The sequence below is a fragment of the Capricornis sumatraensis genome, chromosome X, assembly GCF_032405125.1.
Source record: "Capricornis sumatraensis isolate serow.1 chromosome X, serow.2, whole genome shotgun sequence".
Lineage (NCBI taxonomy): Eukaryota > Metazoa > Chordata > Mammalia > Artiodactyla > Bovidae > Capricornis > Capricornis sumatraensis.
Genome location: NC_091092.1, coordinates 48,248,978 through 48,255,736, shown reverse-complemented (window position 1 = coordinate 48,255,736; position 6,759 = coordinate 48,248,978). Strand labels below are relative to the sequence as shown.

General features: G+C 40.5%; 1 non-coding gene across 1 annotated transcript; it reads right to left on the bottom strand.

Moving 5' to 3' along the window:
* Window positions 1-5,970: 5,970 nt before the first annotated feature.
* TRNAW-CCA (transfer RNA tryptophan (anticodon CCA)) lies at window positions 5,971-6,042 on the bottom strand. The gene has a single exon. It is a non-coding gene; the product is annotated as a tRNA-Trp (tRNA).
* Between the last annotated feature and the right edge of the window lie 717 nt (window positions 6,043-6,759).

Sequence of the window (6,759 nt, the reverse complement as noted above, 5' to 3'; positions counted from 1 at the left end):
ACTTTTTCACTCTCCTCTTTCACTTTCATCAAGAAGCTTTTTAGCTCCTCTTCACTTTCTGCCATAAGGGTGGTGTCATCTGTATATCTGAGGTCATTGAGATTTCTCCCAGCAATCTTGATTCCAGCTTGTGCTTCCTCCAGCCCAGCGTTTCTCATGATGTACTCTGCATATAAGTTAAATAAGCAGGGTGACAATATACAGCCTTGACATACTCCTTTTCCTATTAGGAACCAGTCTGTTGTTCCATGTCCAGTTCTAACTGTTGACTCCTGACCTGCGTACAGGTTTCTCAAGAGGCAGGTCAGGTGGTCTGGTATTCCCATCTTGTTCTGAATTTCCACAGTTTATTGAGATCCACACAGTCAAAGGCTTTGGCATAGTCAATAAAGCAGAAATAGATGGTTTTTTGGAACTCTTGCTTTTTTGATGATCCAGCAGATGTTGGTAATTTGATCTCTGGTTCCTCTGCCTTTTCTAAAACCAGCTTGAACGTCTGGAAGTTCATGGTTCACGTATTGCTGAGATGAGTGCAATTATGTGGTAGTTTGAGCATTCTTTGGCATTGCCTTTCTTTGGGATTGGAATGAAAACTGACCTTTTCCAGTCCTGTGGCCACTGCTGAGTTTTCCAAATTTGCTGGCATATTGAGTGCAGCACTTTCACAGCATCATCTTTCAGGATTTGAAATAGCTCAACTGGAACTCCATCACTTCCACTAGCTTTGTTCATAGTGATGCTTTCTAAGGCCCACTTGAGTTCACAGTCCAGGATGTCTGGCTCTAGGTGAGTGATCACACCATCGTGATTATCTGGGTCATGAAGATTTTTTTGTACAGTTCTTCTGTGTATTCTTGCCACCTCTTCTTAATATCTTCTGCTTCTGTTGGGTCCATATCATTTCTGTCCTTTATTGAGCCCATCTTTGCATGAAATGTTCCCTTGGTATCTCTAATTTTCTTGAAGAGATCTCTAATCTTTCCCATTCTGTTGTTTTCCTGTTTCTTTGCACTGATTGCTGAAGAAGGCTTTCTTATTGCTCCTCACTATTCTTTGGAACTCTGCATTCAGATGGGTATATCTTTCCTTTTCTCCTTTGCTTTTCGCTTCCCTTCTTTTCACAGCTATTTGTAAGGCCTCCCCAGCCAGCCATTTTCCTTTTTTGCATTTCTTTTCCGTGAGGATGGTCTTGATCCCTGTCTCCTGTACAATGTCACGAACCTCATTCCATAGTTCATCAGGCACTCAGTCTATCTGATCTAATCACTTGAATCTATTTCTCACTTCCACTGTATAGTCATAAGGGATTTGATTTAGGTCATACCTAAATGGTCTAGTGGTTTTCTCCACTTTCTTCAATTTGAGTCTGAATTTGGCAATTAGGACATCATGATCTGAGCCACAGTTTGCTCCTGGTCTCATTTTTGCTGACTGTATAGAGCTTCTCCATCTTTGGCTGCAAAGGATGTAGGTGAGGTGAAGATGAGGTGAAGTCGCTCAGTCGTGTCTGACTCTGCGACCCCGTGGACTGTAACCTACTAGACTTCTCCGTCCATGGGATTCTCCAGGCAAGAATACTGAAGTGGATTGCCAAGCAAAGAATGTAATCATTCTGATTTTGGTGTCGACCATCTGGTGATCTCCATGTGTAGAGTCTTCTCCTGTGTTGTTGGAAGAGGGTGTTCGTTATGACCAGTACGTTCTCCCGGCAGAACTTCATTAAGTTTTGCCCTGCTTCATTCTGTACTCCAAGGCCAAAGTTGCCTGTTACTCCAGGTGTTTCTTGACTTCCTACTTTTGCATTCTGAATGCCAAAGCGAGCTTCCCACTAGACCCTGAGTGCACATAGTCCTGCAAGTATCAGCTGAGAAGCCACTACCTTCCTCTCCATTCACCAAACTGTTTTCCCTCTTTACCACACATACTGGCAGTACTTTGCCTTTCTACTGACAACTACCATTTGCCTGGGCTTGACAAGTTTTATGCAGAAGAGTCTTCCCTTCTAGACTGTACATTCCAGAATTAAGTGCACATATTGATACATGGTAAGTACTCAGGAGTAGAAATAAACTGATACGGGGGCACCAAAGATTGCCTTCAGCATAAGAATACCCAGCCCCTCCTACCCATTGTAATCATAATACTAGAAGCCTGGATCACACAATGGTAGCCAAAGGTGACTGACTACAGCAGGCCAACTGAGAACAAGACAACTTGAGGATGACCATATACTGGCTCTGTCACTGACTGATATTTTATTAGAAACAAGTTGGTTCTTGAAAGTTGTATCCACTGGTTGTTTCAGCTTTTGAACACTTCATTCTTAAATTTCTCTCTCTACTAAAGTATGGCATTTTCTTTTCCCCTTGGAGCATCTTGTGAAAAACTATGCTCTTTTCTCTCTCAAGTTCAGTTTCTGTAGTACATATACACAATTATGTTCAATATGTTTCACTTGAGTGTACTCTTCTCTCCTCTAATTTATTTCTGATATCTTGTGGAAAATTACTTATGTGATGAAACACTTTATTTCCAAGTATATCTTCAGGCAAAAAAGGAGTGAATTTACAGACAGTGCATAAACCCAACATTATGAATATCTCCCAACAAACTGATATTTACAACAAACAGGCAATTTTTGCCATACTTCCAAGAAGACATAAAATTTTCTAGAATCCATAACACATCATGTGGGCAACAGAAAGGAACTTCAGGCACTTAACTGCTCATGGCAAAAGGACAAAGCAACCAACAAAAAACATGCTGCAGTATCAAAGTAGTCACACCAGGATAAGATATTAATTTCAAATATAGTTTTTAAATGTCTCAACTTTCAGAATACTAGAAGGATTCTTGAGGTAAATACTAAAGAATTACCCTGCAGTCCAGGCTATTTTTACTCTTCCACATTATCTTTGATATTTTAAAGATAACCTTTAAATTGTAAACATTTATTATAAAAGAATATGAAAAATGAAAAAAAAATGTAAAGAAAAATTTTAAAAATCCATCTGTGATATACCACCCAGGGATGAGGGATTTTAAAATATTGACATACAGTTGATATTATACATGTTTCAATGCCATTCTCCCAAATCATCCAACCCTCTCCCTCTCCCACAGAGTCCAAAAGACTGTTCTATACATCTGTGTCTTTTTTGCTGTCTCATACACCCGTGGCTAAAGCTCAACATTCAGAAAACAAAGATCATGGCATCTGGTCCCATCGCTTCATGGGAAATAGATGGGGAAACAGTGGAAACAGTGGCAGACTTTATCTTTTGGGACTCCAAAATCACTGCCGATGGTGATTGCAGCCATGAAATTAAAAGACACTTACTCCTTGGAAGAAAAGTTATGACCAACCTAGATAGCGTATTCAAAAGCAGAGATATTACTTTGCTGACTAAGGTCCATCTAGTCAAGGCTATGGTTTTTCCTGTGGTCATGTATGGATGTAAGAGTTCGACTGTGAGAAGGCTGAGCACTGAAGAATTGATGGCTTTGAACTGTGGTGTTGGAGAAGACTCTTGAGAGTCCCTTGGACTGCAAGGAGATCCAACCAATCCATTGTGAAGGTGATCAGCCCTGGGATTTCTTTGGAAGGAATGATGCTAAAGCTGAAACTCCAGTACTTTGGCCACCTCATGCGAAGAGTTGACTCATTGGAAAAGACTCTGATGCTGGGAGGGATTGGGAGCAGGAGGAGAAGGGGACGACAGAGGATGAGATGGCTAGATGGCATCAATGACTCGATGGACGTGAGTCTGAGTGAATTCCGGGAGTTGGTGATGGACAGGGAGGCCTGGCGTGCTGCGATTCATGGGGTCACAAAGAGTTGGACATGACTGAGCGACTGAACTGAACTGAACTGAACTGAACACACATGGCGGATTCATGTTGAAGTGTGGCAAAACCAATACAATATTGTAAAGTAAAAAAATAAATATATAAATAAATAATTTTAAAAAATAAAATAAAATATTAACATATAATTGAAACCTTGAAAATGAGTTGAACTTCATGGGTAATTTATATGTGGATTTTTTTTTCAACAAATGTATATAGAACAAATAATCCACAGTTAGTTGAATCTGCAAATATGCATATACGGGTATGGAGCGTGAACTATACAGTTAAAAGCAGAATTTCAACTGTGTGTGGGGTCAGTCCCACTAATACCCATGTTGTTCAAGGGGCATCTGTATTTATTCTGTCTTTTGTAATGCAAATATAGAAGACCTCTTATTTATTGCAAGCAGTCTAAAAAGTCAGTTGAAATAAAAATAAAAATTATGCTAAATATTTTTAATAGATTACTTTTTAGAGCATACAGAGTTTTTTCAGATTGGCTTCTCTCACTTAGTAATATGTGCTTCCAGTAAGATTCCACCATGCCTTTTCATGGCTGGACAGGTCATTTCTTTTTAGCTCTGAATAATATTCTACCATCTGAAAGTACCACAGTTTGTTTATTCAGTCACTTACTGAAGGACATCATTTGACTGCAGGTTTGGACAATTATGAATTGAACCACTATACATACCCAGGTACAGGTATTTGCATGGACATCATTTTACAGTTCTTTTGGAAAATACTAAGGAGTAGGATTCCTGGATAATATTAGAGAATGTTTAGTTTCGTAAGGAACTGCCAGTCTTCTAAAATAGCTGTACCATGTAGATTTCCCACCAGCAATGAATGACAGTTCCTATTACTCCACATCCTCATCAGCATTTGGCATTCTCAGGGCTCTGAATTTTGGCTATTCTAATACTTGTGTTCCCTTCATGGATCACAGCCTTGTCATGGCAAAGGGGCTTGCATAACTCAATGAAGCCATGAGCTATTCCATGCAGGGCCACCCAAGATGGACAGGACATAGTGAACAGTTCTGACAAAATGTGGTCCACTGGAGGAGGAAATGGCAAACCACTCCATGGTTTGCCTCAAGAATTCCAGGAACAGTACAAAAAGGCAAAAAGATATGACACTGGAAGATGAGCCCCCCAGGTCAGTAGGTGTTCAATATATTACTGCAGAAGAGCAGAGAGCAGTTACAAATAGCTCCAGAGAGAATGAAGCAGCTGGGACAAAGCAGAAATGATGCTCACTTGTGGATATGTCTGGTGGTGAAGATAAATTCTGACACTGTAAAGAACCATACTGCATAGGATCCTGAAATATTAGATCCATGAATCAAGGTAAATTGGATGTGGTCAAGAACGATATAGCATGATTGAAGATCAACATCTTAGGAATATATAGGAATCAGTGAATTTAATTCAGATGACTACTATATCTACTACTGTGGGCAAGAATTCCTTAGAAGAAATGGAATAGTCCTCAGAGTCAACAAAAGAGTCTGAAATGCAGTACTTTGGTGCAATCTCAAAAATGACAGAATGATCTCAACTTGTTTTCAAGGAAAATCATTCAACATCATAGTAATCCAAGTCTATGCCCCAACCATTGATGCCAAAATGCTGAAGTTGACCAGTTCCATGAAGACCTACAACACCTTCTAGAAGTAACACCCCCAAAAAGGTGTCTTCATCATTATAGGAAAAAGTGAAAGTGACAGTTGCTCAGTCATGTCCGACTCTTTGTGACCCCATGGACTATACAGTCCATGGAATTCTCCAGGCCAGAGTATTGGAGTGGGTAGCCATTCCCTTCTCCAGGGGATCTTCACAACCCAGGGATCGATCCCAGGTCTCCCACATTGATAAGTGGTGCTGGAAAAACTGGATAGCTACATGTAAAATAATGAAATTAAAACACTTCCTAACACCATAAACAAAGATAAACTCAAAATGGATTAAAGACCTAGATGAGGTGAGGTGAAGTCGCTCAGTCATGTCCGACTCTTTGCGACCCCGTGGACTGTAACCTACTAGGCTTCTCCGTCCGTGGGATTCTCCAGGCAAGAATACTGGAGCGGATTGCCATTTCCTTCTCCAGGGGATCTTCCCAACCCAGGGATTGAACCCGGGTCTCCTGCATTGGAGGCAGATGCTTTAACCTCTGAGCCACCAGGGAAGATCGTCCCAAAGACCCAGATGTAAGACCAGAAACTATAAAACTCTTCAAGGAAAACATAGACAGAACACTTGATAACATAAATCAAAGCAAGATCCTCTATGAACCACCTCCTAGAGTAATGGAAATAAGAACAAAAGTAAAAAAGTGGGACCTAATTAAACTTAAAAGCTTGTGCACAGCAAAGAAAACTATAAGCAAGGTGAAAAGACAACCTTCAGAATGGGAGAAAATAATAGCAAATGAAACAACTGAGAAAATATTAATCTACAAAATATATAAGCAGCTCATACAACTCAATACCAGAAAAACAAACAACCCAATCAAAAAGTGGGGAAAAGACCTAAACAAACATTTCTTCAAAGAATACATACAGATGGCTAACAAACACATGAGAAGATTCTCAATATCGCTCATTATTCAGTTCAGTTCAGTCACTCAATCATGTCCGACTCTTTGCGACCCCATGAATCGCAGCACACCAGGCCTCCCTGTCCATCACCAACTCCCGGAGTCTACTCAAACTCATGTGCATTGAGTCGGTGATGCCATCCAGCATCTCATCCTCTGTCGTCCCCTTCTCCTCCTGCCCCCAATCCCTCCCAGCATCAGGGTCTTTTCCAATGAGTCAACTCTTTGCATCAGGTGGCCAAAGTATTGGAGTTTCAGCTTTAGCATCAGTCCTTCCAATGAACACCCAGGTCTGATCTCCTTTAG